This window comes from Crotalus tigris, unplaced genomic scaffold (assembly GCF_016545835.1).
Source record: "Crotalus tigris isolate CLP2741 ecotype Arizona unplaced genomic scaffold, ASM1654583v1 scf7180000024281.4978605, whole genome shotgun sequence".
NCBI lineage: Eukaryota > Metazoa > Chordata > Lepidosauria > Squamata > Viperidae > Crotalus > Crotalus tigris.
In genome coordinates, this window is record NW_024100453.1 from 2230222 (window position 1) to 2250203 (window position 19982).

The 19982-nt window shown below is 39.8% G+C and overlaps 1 long non-coding RNA gene across 1 annotated transcript in view; it reads right to left on the reverse strand.

The window, feature by feature from the left end:
* Nucleotides 1–2412: 2412 nt before the first annotated feature.
* The window catches only part of LOC120299182, an 84129-nt gene continuing 66559 nt past the window's right edge, over nucleotides 2413–19982 (reverse strand). The window contains exon 2 of the long non-coding RNA XR_005554359.1: nucleotides 2413–2730. This is a non-coding gene — a long non-coding RNA (uncharacterized LOC120299182). The remainder of the gene's footprint in view (nucleotides 2731–19982) is intronic.

A 19982-nucleotide genomic window follows, 5' to 3' on the forward strand; every position in this document is an offset into this window, starting at 1 on the left:
AACTATGCAGTTTCTGAAATTCCTATGCTACATAACAACTTTTAATTCTGCTGAAGATTTCCCACCTTGTCTCTCCTCGTCTGTTAAAATGCAACCCTTATTAATTTTTATTTATTAAAATTTAAAACCACCCAAAGCCCTCATAGAAGAATTCTGTGGAAAAGGACATTTTGGGGCTTCAACTTGTTGCTGTGGTGATGCAATGGTTAAAATGCAGCATCGCAGGCAAACTTTGCCCACAGTCTGGAGTTTGATCCTGACAAGCTCAAGGTTGACTCATCCTTCCATCCTTCCAAAACCAGTAAAATAAGGACCCAATTTGTTGGGGGCAATATGTAAATAATGCTTACATTGTAAACTGCTCAGAAAATGCTATAAAGTGCTAAGGAGTGGTGTAGAAGTCGAAATGCTATTGTTATTACTTCCATATCTGTCCTCCTTCCTTACTAGATAGTAAATAATACCTTACTAATACCTTACTAGAAAGTAAAAGTACACAATCAAACCACATCACTTATCTTTTCACAAATTATGCACATTAAAATGCAGCCTCCACTTGGCATTCTTATTCTCCTCCTAAAGATTGTTATTTATTTATGTTCTTGTGATTTCCCTCCCTTTGCCTTCCATGACATAAATATACTCTTCTTACCAAGCAATGTCAGCACAAGTGATTGTCAGGTGAAATTCTGGTCTTTCTAGCAGACAAAGCATAGCTGGTCATGGAGGCATAATGCCTTTTGGCCAGATGGGAAAAATGGTCCTTCAGTAAACCAGTTAGATACCTATAGAGTCTAAGAATCACCCACCTCCCTCAGGTTTTCCCTCCTTGCAAACTGGATTATTTATATTGTGTTTTCTCATGGAAATCAGCACTTTCCTGCTGGAATACCCTTAGCACAAGGTCACCATGGTGAGTTTGATATAATGGTTTTCATGTATCCAAACTCGTAATTTAAAGATTGGTATAACATGGCCCTAGTTAAATGTTTTGTAGACTAACCTGGAGACTGAATTCGGCAAGGTTATATTTTTTGTATTATCTTCAAGGATAGGTCTGTAAAGAGTGCATTTCAATAATCTAGTGATGAATTTACTGACATTTGAAGTCTGGCTAATGAAATTCAAGCAGAGAGCCCCTTAAATCATTTATCACAATGGCATAAGATTAAACGTATATAGCTCCCTAGCTGAGATTATTGTTATGTTGATAATATTATGTGTGACAATAGTTTTTGAAGCAGTAAATGTTTTACAGTCTCCTTTTTCCTGCCATGTTTGAGAATACAAGAAGAGGCCCAGAAAGGGTCAGATAACTATCCTTTTGGATGTCCATGTTTCTGAAATATGATAGTAAAGGATAAGTATTTTGGATTTATTTCATATATTCATATTTATTCTAATGGTTTCTGCTGTAGAAGAATTGTGATTATTGCCAGTATGTAAAACAAATGATTCTGCTAGAATTCATTAGGTTTTGCTTTAATTTTGGTTTTGGTTTTGTTTTTCTTACAAGAAGAGGAGTTAATGTTTTTTAGATAGGAAGCATGATAAAAGGCAATTGAGATGCATCAATTGACTCACAGAATGCCTGTTATGTTCACAAATTACTCTCAAAACCATACAGTATCAGGATTTGATGTCTTCAGATTTTCATTCAAGAAGAAAAGAGAGCCAACAATAGTTAAAAATATGACACATCCTTATTCTTGATTACATACAGTTGCCAAGTATTCCAGAACTCCAGCAATTTCATAAAAGGTAACTGAAAGAAAATAATCATACTTCTTTTATGAATTGCAATTTTTGACCAACACAAAAGACTAAGACAGTAGCCGCAAGCTCTAGTCCACCTCTTATAATTTTTCATCTGCTCTAAACTCATTTTGGCCACTCATTGACCAACAATTGGTTGGCAATTTTCTATGAGCTCCAACCCTGTGCTTGTACTGGTTGGAGAGTTGAATAGATCCGAAAATAGTCAAAACAGCCTGAATCTGTGTCAGGTGCGCTTTAAACTACCTCTGGGAGGTACTTATTTGTTTGTTGCTTTCAAATCAGTATTGATTCCTGGATTAATCCCTGCAATATTTTGAGAAGTGATTTGCCATTGCCCATTTCCTAGGGCTGACAGATAGTGACTGGCCCAAGGTCAATTGGCTGACTTCATATTTTAAGTTGGGATTGGAAGGTAATTATATCCTATTTATTTATTTGTTTGAATAGATTCATGGATTTTTTTAAAAAAAAATTCCCATAAGATATTTTGTATGCACTTTTTTTTTATAACCAGAGCTTTCAGATTCTGACATTAAATGAGAATGGTTTCTCCTCAAAACCCATCTTACTTATGGCATCAAGATTCATAGTACAGAAATCAATTAACTTTGGGGAAAACGTTTAATCAATTTGATTTTTAAATTCTTTATTCCACTTTATTGCCTGCATCTGGGATGGATTGTTCCCACTGATTCACACTTGGTATGCCACTGGGGAGAAATTCTGCAACAGTTTGGAGAAAGCCCCCTTCTCAGACAAGAAAAAAAATTCTTCAGAGAGATTCTTGTGTCCAAAAAGTTGGTTTAGGCATTCTAAGACTCCATACTTCTGCAATTCTTCACACCAATCATTAGAATAGGAGTGAAGAATTGGGAGAGCCTGAAGATTGTTGTTGTTGCTGCTGCTCTTCTCCTTCTCCTTCTTGATGTTTGATACTTGAAACAGTCAGGTCTAGGAGACAAAAGTGGACAACATTTGATTTAATTCCAAGTTGTTTAAAACTTTAAAACATTTATATTCCATGTATTTGTTTTTTTCCTTCAATCACATTTTGCTGCCTACTTTTGAAGGTGTACTGGGAGTCACACCTAAGACTTATATATACTGCATGAAATTCTGAAGTCTCAAGGTGCTTCTCTTAGTAAAGAAACAGTAACTTTTGTTGTCCTCTTTCTATCCTCAGCTCTTTTATGATCATAATTTCACTGTGATCTTTAAGGACCTGTGTGGCATTGAGATGGCCACATCTGCCAGGGCATGAAGCCCTCTTGAGAAGCGATTCTTTTCATACACTCTGCACACTAGACTTCGGCAAGCTTTCCTCTTCACTTCTGAAGAACTGGCATTCTTTCCTATCCAGATGTTCTTGTCTGCAAAGGTGCTAAAGCCACAAGGTGAAAGAAACATTGCTATTTATTTCACAGGAGGTAGAACACATTTTTTTTGTTGTTGTTTTATCTCTTTCCAGATAGTTAGGTTGCTTTAAGCTTTCAGCTTGTGCATAATTCTTCTTCAAATTAAATTCTCTTAGAAGCCAAACATAATACACACCAGGTTGTCAGCTCATTACTTTTACATCCTTTCTTGGTTTGTTTATGTGAGCAGAAGTTTAATTACAACAATCTATTGTGGAGGCAGTGGGAAGAGGTCTACCTGAAGGTGTGTATTTGTGTTCTATTGTTATATTTTTGAAGTTCTTACTTTAAAGTTCTTAAGTTATTTCTTTCTGCAAAAATGCCACTTTTTCCTTATATAAACAGTGGCGTGGGAACATATATATCAATCAGTTTAATAAATCAGGAATCTTCATCTTTGGGGCAAAATAAAATAATGTATTCATTTATGAAGTCAGGATGGAACCTTTACATTAAAAAAAATCACAGTAAACCATTATCACAGTTTACAGAACATAGTAATTTGCTTCACATAGTATACATCATAAACAACACACATCGGAGATGAAGTGATAGGCTGGGGAGTGGGTTTGTCTTCCTTGAATTAGCAAAGGCAAGCAGTCTTACTCTGTCTTGTCTAATTAGTCCTTTGGTCCAATGCTTATGATAGTTATCAGGAATAAGAATGTTTGTATATTCATGGGCTTAGTAATAGTCATATCTCCAGATATGACTATTCTTACCACCATTTTATAAGAGTTGATATATGAACTTCTGTCTTTCCAAAATAAAGGAAATTGTTTATCCTGCCTAGTATCCAGTGATTTTTATGTTTCACTACAGATGACACAAACTGAATGTTATACTTCAGGCAATAGATACTTACCATAAAACAAAATTAGGTCATAAATCCCAATCCACTTTGTTATTTGAAAAGGAAGACAACATGAGATATGAATTATATAGGTTTCTTCATTTCTTGTGAGTTGTAAAGATAAGGACTTAGGGCTGAAAAATACCTTCAGCACAACAAGTATTTCTTTAATAAGACATAATTTAAGAACTGGAGTGTCTGATGGCAGCATGAAACATAATGTAATGTGTATGTGATATGTTGAAAGTAGTTGTATGTTAATTAAGAAAGTGATAGATTTGGAGTAAGACATTATTTTGTATTATTTTCATTGCCAGTAGTTGTCATTAGCTAGTGAATTTGCTTGATTTCTCTGACTTGTTTACATTTCAGTGTTATAGTCCATTAACAGTGTCTGCACAATGAAATATACTGTAGATATAAATCTCTGGTTTGAATTTCTTGGGGAAAAAGGGTAGGGTCCAAGACTTTCATAAAAATGTCCCAGCCATACAACATGAAGTTGAATGTCCCTCATTTTGGTTATGATATAAAAATATATATTCTAGTTTTGAAGTGAAGCATTATAATTTGTTACTGATGTCTGTGTTTTTTATTATTATTATTATTATTATTATTATTAAGGATCATCGCACAGTCAGTCAGATGTTCAGACTGGATTTGGCATTTTTGTCTTCTTATCGAGTCCTTACCAAGGACCTGGGATAGGCAGATGTGGATGTTTGATGTTATTACAGATATTGTCGTAGGGTGAAAACAATTCCTAGTAAGGCCGCCTTTTGCAAATGGCGAATTTGTCAATGCCAAGTGGTGCTCCAGTTGTTTTGGGATTGCACCCAAGACGCCTATTACTATTGGTACTACTACCCTTGCTTGCCTTTGCCACAGTCTTTCTATTTCTATTTGTAGGTCTTTGTATTTTGTTATCTTGTTCAGTTCTTTCTTGTCTATTCTGTTGTCTCCAGGCACTGCCATGTCCACTATCTAGACTCTTTTATCTTTCTTATTGACAATTGTTAAGTCCAGGGTGTTATGTTGCAGGTGCTTATCTGTTTGAATTCTGAAGTCCCAGAGCAGTTTAATTTTATCATTTTCTATGACTTTCTATAAATAATAATAATAATAATAATAATAATAATAATAATAATAATAATAATAATTAACTTAACAATTGTCGATAAGAAAGACAAAAATGTCTGGATAGTGGACGCAGGAACTGCTTCCATCCTGTGACAATATCTATAATACCATCAAATATCCACTTTGCCTATCCCAGGTCCTGGGTAAGGACTCGATAGGTAGACAAAATGCCAAATCCAGTCTGAACATCTGGCTGACTGTGCGATGATCCAAAATGATGATGATGATGATGATGCTCTGGGACTTTAGAATTCAAACAGACAAGCACCTGCAACATAACACCCCGGACTTAACAATTGTTGATAAGAAAGACAAAAAAGTCTGGATAGTGGACGTGGCAGTGCCTGGAGACAGCAGAATAGACAAGAAAGAACTGGAGAAGATAACAAAATACAAAAACCTACAAATAGAAATAGAAAGACTGTGGAAAAAGCAAGCAAGGATAGTACCAATAGTCATAGGCGCCTTGGGTGCAATCCCAAAACAACTGGAGCACCACTTGAACACCATTGGCATTGACAAATTTGCCATTAGTCAATTGCAAAAGGCGACCTTACTAGGAACTGCTTCCATCTTGCGATGATATCTGTAATACCATCAAACATCCATATCTGCCTATCCCAGGTCCTGGGTAAGGACTCGATAGGTAGACAAAATGCCAAATCCAGTCTGAACATTTGGCTAACTGTGCGATGATCCATAATAAATAATAATAATAATAATAATAATAATAATAATAATAATAATAATAATAATAATAATAATAATAAAGTTAGAAGGGACCTTGGAGATCATCTAGTCCAACTCCCTGCTCAGGCAGGAAACTCTAGTCTATACCATTTCAAAAAAATGGCTGTCCAATCTCTTCTTTAAAACTTAGGCTGATAGGTCTATAATTTCCTGGTTCCATTTGTTTTCCCTTTTTTGAAGATGGCAACTACATCAGCTCTTTTCCAGTCCTCTGGTAGTTCCCCAGTGCTCCAGGATCTTTGAAAAATATAGTTCAGTGGTTCTGAGATCATATCTGCCAGTTCCTTCAGAACCTTGGGGTATAATCCATCTGGTTCTGATGATTTGAACTTGTCTAGGATGGACAGGTGCTCACTTACCATTTTCTTGCCTATCTTAATTTGTGTTTCTCTTCTGTTTTTTATGGAATTATTTTTGATAGGTTGGGCTGCTTTTTTCCCTTTGTGTAAAGACAGATGCAAAAAATGAGTTAAATAGTTCTGCTTTCTCCCTGTTGCTTGTCACCTTCTTGCCACTTTCCCTCACTAATGGATCAATCATCTCCTTAACTTTTTTCTTGTTTTTTACATGTTGAAAAAGCTTTTTTTGTTATTTTTGACTTTGGTCGCAAGCCTTAGTTCATTTTGAGCCTTAGCTTTCCTCACTTCACCTTTGCAGGCTCGGGCTATTTGCTGATATTCTGCCTTAGTTATTTGCCCCTCTTTCCACTTTTTATATTATTCAATTTATTCATATTCATATTTATTCAGAGATTTCACCCTAGATTTGTGTGACTAGTAAGACTGATATCTAGAACTCTCAGAGGGCAAACTGTGGTCATAAGCAAATTAATATATATTTAACAATGACATTTCTTGTTCTTTTACTTATGAATGAAATATTTTTGAATAAGCTAATTCATCATTCCCCCTCCCAGTACATTCTTCCTTTAGTTTTTTTCTCATCTGTCTGATTCACTCCTTTCTATATTATTTCAGTGTCAATGTTATTACAGTCAAAGGCCAAAAAACCAGAGCAAGTTAAAAACATTCAAGGAATACCCAGTTAAAAATTCTAGAATAAATTCTAGAATAAAATAATAAATAAAAGATAAAATCTATATTAAAATCAATCTGTCAGTTGCACAAAAGCAAAACACAGCATTGCCTAACTATAATATAATTTCAATACTTAAACTGGAGGCCCTTAGTCATTAAATACTAAAATGCAAGAGAGTGATAATGCAAAAGGGTTTGTTGCATTAATTGGTTAAAATAGTTAGGATGAATTAATTATATGTTTCTGACAAATCCCCAGTGGTGCTGCACAGAATCTATCCATCCATGCTATAATCACAGTCTATTCATCCTTAAGCAGCTACTGCAGATAGGTAGTGCTGGAATGGCGAGGATACCTATCGATTATTGGGAGGAAAAGTTTTTTTAATATCTCTATAAAAAAAGCATTGAATGAATATGTGTCCAGTGATCTCCATCTCTCCAGAGCCACAAGGACAGAGTTTTTCAATCAATGGCATCCTTGTTACATTTGCAGTGCAGGGATCCCAATGGAAGCACATGGCACTGTTCAACTGAAAATGGTCCCAATGGTTCAGCATCTCCAACTGGCTAAGATAACTGGCAGGGGCCTATGTTGATTCATAATAAGTAGATTCTAGCTTATGCAAAAGTGTTGGATGACCCAGATTGCTGGGGGTAATATGCTGACTCTGTAAACTACCCAGAGAGTGCTGTAAAGCACTATGAAGCAGTATATAAATCTAAGTGCTATTGTTATTGCTATTTCCAAGAACCTCCCTTAGACAGCTCCCCTACAGGCCTGGGATTAAGATGATCTCCCATCCAACTACTAACATGTGCAACTCTTTCCCAAAGGTGCTTTTTCAAGTGGCAACTAGACTTTGTTTTTCCTTGAAGACATTTCGCTTCTCATCCAAGTAGCTTCTTCAGTTCTTCTTGTATGAGAAGCAAAACACCTTCATAAAAAAACAAAGTCCAGTTTGAATTTTGAAAAAAAAACCTTTGGGCAACCATGACCTGAATGACCGAGAATCTTAGGTGCAATTCTGCTGAGCTTTTTTTTAATTATCATTCAAGGTTAGCTAAATATTGCTACTTGTTTTGATATGTGGTTTATAACAGTGTCCCAAACTTCAGTTGCATTTCTCAGACATTGCTTTTACCATTCTTGAAAAAAATGCTTAATAAAAAGTATTGGAATATGTATATCTTCTTGGAAAACAGAATTCATCTCTTTCTCCCTCCCCTCTCCTGAAAAATCCTAGTAAGTACTACATATGCTCTCTACATAATCTGTCTGATTTTTTCAAAGGGAATTCTGGGCAAGAAACCTATATTTTAGTTATGCATTTTTTTTGTTTCTGTCATGGAAATTATCTGTACATCATAAAACTATGCTATCACTGATAACAATTTAAAAATGGAATCACAATGGAACAGGGACAGAATTTTTTAAAAAACAGTTAATGTCAGTTATCTTTATTGTTGCAGAAATACATCTAAATTCAACATGAATCAGAAATATGTATGTGATTGCTTCAGGCATATAATTCTGAAAACAAGAAAATTATTACAAATAAATCTAATTCTTTTAATAATCCAACAATCACATTTATCCCGTTTGCTTGGCAGTACCATACAATTGATAATTCTGCTTGGTTAATTATTGACTTTTAGGCAAGTAAAATTATCTCCTTATTGCATATGCAATGGAATTATGAAATACATTAGCTTCTCTTTTAGAAAATGGAACATGCAATACATTTTTGTATGCAGCGATGTGTATTATTTTCAAGATACTTAACTGGTGCTAGTAACACTGCAAATTAGAGCAAAAGCAAGTAACACTTTTCAGACTTGTGAATCAAATATTAAACTTGCTGAATCCGGACCCACGGCCCAAAATGAGTGCGGGAGAGTGGCTAGAAGGCACACCAATGGCAACAGCACCAGGAAGGGGAAGATGGACAAGGAGGGGAGGGAGGGGAAGGAGAGAAGTTGTGGAACTGGAGTGCAAACAAGGAGAGGTGGGACAGTTAAGGCAATTATGGTCAATCAGGACAAATGGCCCTATCACACGGTCATGAGTAAGAAACTAGGTTATCAAGGCTTATAAGAGATCTCTCCACCCCCAACACTTCACTCTGAAGACACTGACAGTGGACCAGCAAAAGCTAAGTTTGTTTTAGTGTTGTAAATAGTTGCTTTTATTGTTTTTAAATTTTTTAACAATAAACAGCTGATTTATATTCCTCCCGGAGTTCGAGGGTTGTATATTATTGAACAGATATGCCTGGGATTTGGATTTTTACAATCATTAAGGACGTATATGTATACGTATACATATATGTATACACACACACACACACACACACACACATATATAGATCTTTGGTTGTTCGGGTTTTCTCCCGCGTAAAATTGGAAGTGTCTTGGCGACGTTTCGACGAAGTCCCATTCGTCATCTTCAGGCTGGTGCTTTCGGCTTCGTGCTTCGAGCAGCAATGTGTGGTCTTAGCTGTTTCTTCCTTTTAACTGCCAGTGGGGGTATGAACTGATTGGGTGGGAGCTTGGTTGTGTTCTGATTGGGTGGAGGTGTGTTCTGATTGGTTAGGGGCGTGGCTATGCTCTGATTGGCTGGGGGGTTGGCTGTGCTCTGATTGGCTGGGGGGTTGGCTGTGCTCTGATTGGCTGGGGGGTTGGCTGTGCTCTGATTGGCTGGGGGAGTGTTCTGTTTGGTTGTGCTCAGGTTAGTCTGAGTTGCAGACGGGTTTGAGATTTTGGGCTGCCTTGCTATTTTTTGGCTTCACATTTGTGGTCGTGCCTCATTTTCATGGAGGGTGTCAGTTTGCTTCATGTATGGATTGGAGGGCTTTAAAGTGGCTAAAGCCCTCCATGAAAATGAGGCACGACCACAAACGCGAAGCCAAAAAATAGCAAGGCAGCCCAAAATCTCAAACCCCTCTGCAACTCAGACTAACCTGAGCACAACCAAACAGAACACTCCCCCAGCCAATCAGAGCACAGCCAAGCCCCCAACCAATCAGAACACACCTCCACCCAATCAGAACACAGCCAAGCTCCCACCCAATCAGTTCATACCCCCACTGGCAGTTAAAAGGAAGAAACAGCTAAGACCACACATTGCTGCTCGAAGCACGAAGCTGAAAACACCAGCCTGAAGATGACGAATGGGACTTCGTCGAAACGTCACCAAGACACTTCCAATTTTACGCGGGAGAAAACCCGAACAACCAAAGACCTTCATACAAATACCCGCGAAAACCTCATATATATTAATAAGAATAGTGAAAATAAAAATATGATTCCTGGGTGAATCCATAATCAATTACCAATGAAGCGTGAACACCAGGAATATAATAAACTATAAAAGTTTAATACCATCACCGATCACCAAGCTTTCATCAGTTACTTCTGACATCGTCAGGGTTAATGCTGGTCTGTGGGAGAGTGCCTTTATAGGTGAGCCGTCATTTGCACACGGCTCCTAGATCTTGTCGTAGGTCCTAATTGATTTAACTGCTTTTTAATTACAGCTTCCATACTGATGACTGATATATATATGGTACAAATAAAATACGAACACCAGGAGAGTATAAATATAAAAATATACTTTACTAAAAGCTACCAAGCTTTCGTTTGGAAACTCCAAACATCATCAGGGCTAAGGAGCCAGTAAACAATGATGACTTAAATGGGTTTTGTCGGCATCTGCACCCGGTTCATGGACTGCGTCACCGGTCCCGGCCGGTTAATAAGTGTTCCAGATGTTTCTTTATTACTCTCCTTACGCTTCCTTCTATGGTTCTTCCGGATCATTCCTTCCACTATCTCATTACTGGTATTCATCTCCTCCACCACCCCTTTATCCTTATTTCCTTCCATAGCACTGACCCTCCTCCCCTTTTTGTTTTCATTCTCCACCTTGGGGGCATCTGTTTCTCCTCTATCAGTGTTACAAGCTTCCCTGGGCTCACAGACGCTCCTCCACACACACGCTTTTCCCAATCCCTCCTCCACACCCTTTCTTCTCACTCTTCCACTGTCATGAGTAACTTTCATACAGGTGTAACCAACAAAGATGCGGTTAATCGTCACATTGACTTACATCCAGCACAACAAGCATTGAGGAAATGGGATTTTAAACACCATGCCAATCATTATAAGCGGCCTGAACAATACTTGTACAGCTGTAAATGTGACGGGATACCTGGCCTCCATCCTGAACAGATAGATGGAACTTTGGCCAACCCTCTACACTCCAGGGGCACCCCCGTTTCACCCGATCAACACCAATACCGCTCTAATGAACGTCTGAGGAGGCTACCACTGTCAAACACACGTAATCATCCACCGATGGAAGACCTCCCCCTTCCCCAATATCATCATGATAGACCCCCACCCCCAGAACTTAACAACAACTGTGGAGAGTGTGGAAGATCCAGCACGAGGAGCCTGCAGCCTGACGCTGTGGGTAGGGGGGAGAAGAAGAACGAAAGCATGGCTCGATTGCCTAGGCATACGGTGAAAGGGAGAGACATGGAATTCTGCCTGGATTCCCTGCAGACAAGGAATACCCCCACCAACAATACAGCCCCCTCCCGGGACGAATACTTTGAAGTCCCCCCAAAGACGAGCACAGAACAGGGGAGTGAGAACGCGGGGAATCAGAATGCAGAGATCTGGAGACCTGGTGTCCGCCTGAATACCGTTCCTTTCAGCAATGGGGAAGAGCGTTCGATAGGGAGGAGGGATGAATTGAGAGACGGGGTAAGCACCCGATCACGCAGCAAACAAATGGAATGGTGGAGAACTGTCGACACAAAGATTACCAGGATGGAGGAGGAGAGCATAGACCCCCAAATATGTAACACCTGTATGAAAGTTACTCATGACAGTGGAAGAATGAGAAGAAAGGGTGTGGAGCAGGGATTGGGAAAAGCGTGTGTGTGGAGGAGCATCTGTGAGCCCAGGGAAGCTTGTAACACTGATAGAGGAGAAACAGATGCCCCCAGGGTAGAGAATGAAAACAAAAAGGGGAGGAGGGTCAGTGCTATGGAAGGAAATAAGGATAAAGGGGTGCTGGAGGAGATGAATACCAGTAATGAGATAGTGGAAGGAATGATCCAGAAGAACCATAGAAGGAAGCGTAAGGAGAGTAATAAAGAAACATCTGGAACACTAATTAACCAGCTGGGACCGGTGACGCGGTCCATGAACCTGGTGCAGATGCCGGCAAAACCCATTTAAGTCATCATTGTTTACTGGCTCCTTAGCCCTGATGATGTTTGGAGTTTCCAAACGAAAGCTTGGCAGCTTTTAGTAAAGTATATTTTTATATTTATACTCTCCTGGTGTTCGTATTTTATTTGTACCATAGACATGCCCAGGAGTCGTATTTTTATGCAAATTTTCCTATATATATATAGGAAAAGAAAAAAAACATGTGATGACGACCCGTTCGCTTGATAAAAGGGAAAGTAACATGAGCGGGGAATCTGCCCAAATACCAACAGACTTTTGCTCACAGAAATGGGGGGGATTTAACCTGAATATTGACCTACGAGGGAAGATGAGCATGGGGGACACCATGATGGAGGAGGATGATTCAAACATTGAAAAATACCACATCCAGTTGATGCTTGTACATGCGAGCGAAGATAAATATGGGAGCACGCAGCAGAGGAAAGATGTTAAATTGCAGCCGATGAAGCCCCGCCTCCATGGTAGGATACACAATGACATCAAACTAAACCCCCCCACTGCAACGAGAGCCAATACTGCCGGGAGAGGGCGGAACATAACTTTAACAATACCCCCTGAGGTCGACGGAAATGTGAACAAAAGTGCTCGAGAGAACGACAGAAGAAATCTTTACTCCGATTCCCCCCCCACCTATCAGCTGTTCAGCAGGGAATGCTAGCACAGTCTAGGAACCACGTGCAGACGTCTATGGAACCCGTTTGAATCACCTTGTTAGAAACGGTCTCTCAGCCCTGAAGATGTTGGGGAGTTTTCCCAACGAAAGCTTGGCAACCTTTTAATATAGTAAAATACTTTAATTGAAGTATTTTAACTTTAAACTCTCCTGGTGAACGCGCTTTATTCATTCCATTTATAATTATGCCCGGGAGTCGCATTTTCACCATCATTATTGAATTTTATGATCGAGCAGTACTGCTCACAGCCAGAAAATGGGAGAAATTGACAAGACGCATCTCAGCAGCTTACCGCAGAATAGCGTTCCTACACACCTGCGCTCGAGAGGACCTCCCACCCAAGATGTTAAGAAGGAAACCTGTTATTGATACAAATGAATGCATACAAGCCCTCCATCGGTTTCAACGCCAGACGGTTAAAGCCCTTATTAACGACCAGCACAGACGTGTAGAAAATTTAAAAAAATGGGCTCTTGAACTTCAAAGACATTGTAACTCGACTTTATCAGAACACCACTTCCAAGCACTGAGTCATCACATCCAAATGGTAGCTAGAAAAACGAACCAAGAAACAACAGCACACCTCCAACGTAAGATGAATGCCATATGTAAGTCCCAATATAGTAATTTTACCAATAGAGTAGTTTGTAACCTCTCTTCCAAACCTCTGACCAACTCACAACTCACCCTACTGCAACGTGATACTAATCATAACCTTATGGATGCCTACCCTTTAGATTTTATATCTGCACTGGAGCCTGCTATGCATCATATGGGGACAGATGAAGACACCAGAAATTCCATTAGACAACAGATCACAGGGCTACTTACTAAGCACAGGTACCATCACACCCTATCTAGAGAAGAAACTGGAGCTCTCACACAACTTAAAAGAGATGATACTATTGTCATACTTCCTGCAGACAAAGGTAGGGTGACTGTTATTATGGATAGAACACTGTATACAGCTAAAGCACTTGAACTCTTGAATGATAAGTTGGCCTATAGAGTAATTAAAAAAGACCCCTCAATAACGCTCAAAAATAAAATCAACAAACTGCTAGACAACTTTAAGCGTTGTAAGAAGATCGGAGATGACACCCTAAAGAGGATACGTCCCTGTGACACGGCCCTTGCCCGTTTTTACGGTCTACCAAAGATCCACAAAGAAGGTACCCCCCTTCGCCCCATTGTATCATTCAGGGGCACCCCCATCTCAGGACTAGCTAAATGGCTTAGTACCCGCATCAACCACCTTGTAGATGGCAGTAACACCATGGTCAGATCTGCAGAAGAATTTTTAACTAGAATTAAGACCCTTAGGGTGGAGGATGATGAGATGATGGTGTCGTTCGACGTCACCTCTCTCTTCACCTCCATTCCCCAGGACTTAGCCATCTCTGTCCTGAAAGAACGTTTGACATCTATGAATGAAAGTCATCACCAAGATTCCCTTCAGACGGAAGACCTCGTGAAATTGATAGAAATATGTCTCCAGACTTATTTCACATTCCAAGGTACCATCTATGAACAAATAAAAGGAACCCCGATGGGCTCCCCCATCTCCAGTATTATAGCTGAGGTAGTCCTTCAACAGCTTGAACATAAGGCTATGACTTTATACCAACCCAAATTTTGGGTTCGATACGTGGACGATACATTTGCCATTGTCAAAAGACAACATGTAACTACATTTATGGGAATATTAAATTCCATCTACTCTGACATAAAGTTTACTGTAGAGGAAGAAAGACACAATTCTCTTGCCTTCTTAGATGTTTCCATCCACCGTCAACCAGATGGATACCTACATACGAAGGTATTCCGTAAACCAACCCACACGGATAGAATCCTCCATTACCAGAGTAATCATCCTGTTTCCCATAAAATCAGCTGCATAAAAACGTTATTTAAACGCGTTGACTCCCACTGCAGCACGGATGAATATAAGAAAGAAGAGAGGAGACACCTCTTCCGTACGTGCATATATAACGGTTATCCATTAAAATTTATCAAACGACATTGTACAACTTTCCAGCACCAGACCACCCAACGAAGAAGGGATTCCCCCCTACAAAAAACACGCATCTCCCTCCCATACATAAGTAACATCTCAGAGGCCACAGCCAGACTACTAGCACCCCATGGTATAGAAGTAGCTCACAAACCTAACCAAACCTTACGATCAAAAATTATGCGTCCAAAGGACCCCCTACCTACCATGGAGAAATCTGCTATTGTTTATAAGATCAACTGCAAAAACTGCGACGGCAACTATGTGGGAGAAACAGCCAAACGCTTGAAAACTCGCCTCCACAAACACAAACTGGCCATAAAACGAGGCGAACCACACTCACAACTTTGGATGCATATGGCACAACAAGGAGATCAGTTTGACTTCAATAACACCCTTATCATAGCCAGTGATGCCACGAAGGGAGGTCGGCTGCTAAAAGAAGCCTGGTTCTCGAATAACAACTCAATCAATCGTCACATTGACTTGCACCCAGCACAACAAGCGCTACGAAAATGGAACTCAAACCATCATCCTTTATATCACAAACCTTACAATCAACATGCACAACATTCCAAACCAGGAGCTACACCTCCTCCCTACCAGAAACAATCTGATATAGACTACCCAGAAACCCCCCAACAATATCAAGGGGAAACCACACCCCCTTTAATTGGAGAAAACAATAATAATGACATTGGAGCGCTTAAGAAATTTGAGGATAGAACCACTAAATTTAGCACTACCCATAATAATAATAAAGGTGGATATCCCATACAGAGAGGGGAGAAAAAACATGTGATGACGACCCGTTCGCTTGATAAAAGGGAAAGTAACATGAGCGGGGAATCTGCCCAAATACCAACAGACTTTTGCTCACAGAAATGGGGGGGATTTAACCTGAATATTGACCTACGAGGGAAGATGAGCATGGGGGACACCATGATGGAGGAGGATGATTCAAACATTGAAAAATACCACATCCAGTTGATGCTTGTACATGCGAGCGAAGATAAATATGGGAGCACGCAGCAGAGGAAAGATGTTAAATTGCAGCCGATGAAGCCCCGCCTCCATGGTAGGATACACAATGACATCAAACTAAACCCCCCCACTGCAACGAGAGCCAATACTGCCGGGAGAGGGCGGAACATAACTTTAACAATACCCCCTGAGGTCGACGGAAATGTGAACAAAAGTGCTCGAGAGAACGACAGAAGAAATCTTTACTCCGATTCCCCCCCCCCACCTATCAGCTGTTCAGCAGGGAATGCTAGCACAGTCTAGGAACCACGTGCAGACGTCTATGGAACCCGTTTGAATCACCTTGTTAGAAACGGTCTCTCAGCCCTGAAGATGTTGGGGAGTTTTCCCAACGAAAGCTTGGCAACCTTTTAATATAGTAAAATACTTTAATTGAAGTATTTTAACTTTAAACTCTCCTGGTGAACGCGCTTTATTCATTCCATTATTGATATATATATATATATATATATATATATATATATATATATATATATATATATATATGTCTTTGGTTATTCGGGTTTTCTCCCACGTAAAATTGGAAGTGTTAGTCTGAGTTGCAGGAGGCTTTGTTGTCCTCAGGTTAGTCTGAGTTGCAGGGGGTTTTGAGATGGTGAGCTGCGTTGCTATTGTTTGGCTTTGCGTTCGTGGTCATGCCTCATCTTCATGGTGGGTGTCAGTTTGCTTCATGTATGGATTGGAGGGGTTTAAATGGCTAATGATGCAGCTGTGGTCTGGCTTCTGGTTTGTGGTCGTGCCTCATCATTGGTGTGGGTTTGCGTTTGGTTTTTGCATGGATGTGTGGTGGTGACATCTTGTGTGGTTTTCATGAGTGTGGGTCTGGTGTCATTCTTTGTGTTAGGGATTCATTTATCAATAAGGGCGGATTTCCAAATGGCTGGTAGGTGGGAGGTATCATCTTGTTTATTCATGCTGTGTGGGTGTTTTTCTATCTCGATGTCTTCTCTGATTATTCTGTTATTAAAGTGTTCAGTTTTGGCGATAGTTCTGGTCTTTTTAAAGTCAATTTCATGTCCGGTGGCTTTAAGGTGTTAGACCAGGGAAGAAGTTGGTTCCTCTTTTTTGATTGAGTTCTTGTGTTCTTCAATGCGTGCACTTATTCTTCTGCTGGTTTGTCCGATGTATGTCAATTTCATGTCCTATAGCTTTAATGTGCTGGAAGAGGGAGGAAGTTTTTTCTTCTTTTCTGATTTTGAAGGAACCAAACTAATCTCCAAAACTGAACACCACAACAAGAGAATAATTATGGAAGCCATTGAAATAGAAAAACATCCCCACAACATGAATAAACGTGATGATACCTCCCACCTACCAGACATCTGGAAACTAGCCCTAATCAACAAATGAGTCCTAGCCACGAAAACTGACAGCGGACCCAGAACAACACAGTATGTCACCACCATTCACCCTCACCAGATCCAAAACCAAGCCCAAACCCATCCCTCAGATGAAATGCAACCACCATCCAGAAGCCAAACCACGATGACATCATCAGCTGCTGCACCTCTCTCCGACCCCCGCACAAAGCAAACGGACACACACCATGAACACAGAGCTAGACCACAAACTCGGAGCCAAACCAAAGCTCGGTATGTCACATCACAGCCTTCTGCTCTGTTCACACCACAGAACTCAGGAGGTTACAACGTTAAAGCTCAGGATGTTACAACCCAGCCAACCACCCAGGATGTTGCAACACAGAACTCAGGATATCACTACACTAGATCTCAGGGTGCCATCACACAGCCCATTACCCATTCGTTACAACACAAAAGACTAATGGGCACATAGCCAGCACCTCAGCTACTCAGGATGTTATGAAACAGCCGAACAATCCACAAACAATAGCTCCAACCACCCCACCTACAGCAACTAAGCCAGCACTCCACACACCTCCACCAATATTTATAGAGAGACAGCAGCTCCAATCACACTTTGCTTGCACAAGCACGAAGCCGAAGATCCCAGCCTGAAGATGACGAGTGGGACCTCATTGAAATGTCACCAAGATACTCTCAATCTTACACAGTAAAAGACCCAAATACGCCAAGACCTACATATATATATATATACATACACACACACACACACACACAAATACAGTATAGAGATCAGGAAGATCAGTATGGACATGGTGAAAGAGGGTAGTTCCATCAGGAAAAGTGCAAGTCAAACTTACATTTTCTCCTCTTATTTATTCAATCTATATGCAAAACATATATTGATGAAAACTTGATTGGAAGAAAATAAGCTCCTTTTAAAATTGGAGGAAACAACATCAATAACCTGGGCTATGGTGATGACATTACTCTGATAGCTGAAGAGTCAAAAGATCTGCAAGCTTGAGTTATAAAGTCAAGAACATAGAGAAAAAATGGGTCTAAAATTAAAAAAGACCAAACTAATGACAACAGGTATAACAACTGGCCATAGAATTGGCAATAAGGATATCAAATTAGCAGATAGATTCTGCCTTTAGGATCAATCTTCTACAATAAAGGAATAAGCAGTCAAGAAATACACCTCAGATTAGCATTTGTCAGAGCAGCCATGAAGGCCTTGAAAAAGATAATCAGGCACCGTGATGTGTATATACCATATATTTCAGCGTATAAGGCTACCCGGCGTATAAGACGACCCCCGACTTCAGTGCCGATTTTATCGCTTGTGAAAGTCGTCTTATATCCCGGAAAGTACAGTACCTACAAAAATGGCATTCCTTGTGATACTCAATAAAAGCAAAAATTGGATGTCAAAGTAGCAGGACAGAAGTAGTTTGAACTTTGGAATTAGAGAAGATTCTTGAAAATATTATAGGAAAATGTCTTTTTTCTGTCTTCCTATAATATTATCCTTATCCTATAATAATATCCTTCAGGTCTTCCAACAGTCATAGTAGACTGTTGGAAGACCTGAAGGATCAGACTGGAATATATCTTCTTGGAGAAAATCTATCTTACATGATGACTAAGATCATCACTAAGATCACTATATGTCACATGTTTAGCTGATCAAATATACTAGTTCAGAAGTCAGCAAACTATTTCTGTAAAGGGTCAGATAGTAAATATTTTAGACTTTCCAGAGATGATGATGATGATGATGATGATGATGATGTTGATGATGATGATGATGATAATAATAATAATAATAATAATAATAATAATAATAATAAAAAAGTTGGAAGGGATCTTTGAGGCCATCTAGTCCAACCCCCTGCTCAGGCAGAAAACCCTGTACCATTTCAGACAAATGGCTGTCTAGTCTCTTCTTAAAAAATTCCAGTGTTGGAGCATTCACCACTTCTGGAGGCAGGTTGTTCCACTGGTTAATTGTTCTGTCGGAAGTTTCTCCTTAGTTCTAGGTTGCATCTCTCCTTGATTAGTTTCCATCCATTGCTTCTTGTACTGCCTTCAGGCACCTTGGAAAATAGCTTGACTCCCTCTTCTTTGTGGCAGCCCCTGAGATATTGGAATACTGCTATCATGGCCTTCTTCGTCCTTCTCTTCATTAAACTAGACATACCCAATTCCAGCAACCGTTCCTTATATGTTTTAGCCTCCAGTCCCCTAATCATCTTTGTTGCTCACTCTTTCTAGAGTCTCAACATCTTTTTTACATCGTGGTGACCACAATGTAAAGTACTGTATAGATAATAATAGAGAAAAAAATTCATTTTTGTGACAAAATGTCTTCCCTCCATCCCCATCATGCCCCAATGAAGTGGCTCATCTGTCACAAAGAGAGTGACTTGGTAGCAACCCAGAAGTTCTACCTGTCTTCTGTCTCCATAGATGCACCTGGCAAGTCTCTAGGTTTAGAAGTGTGACATCCATTGGAGGTACCAGTCAAGTGTCAAGGAGGCTGCTAATGGGCCACCACCACTCAGGATGTCCCTCTTCCCTCTGTAGTTGGTCCACCTCTTGTCCTGGGATCTTGGCTGAAGCTTAGGCTGGCTGATAAGTCACCCAATCTCCTATCCATTCTTAGGCCACAGGCCAAACA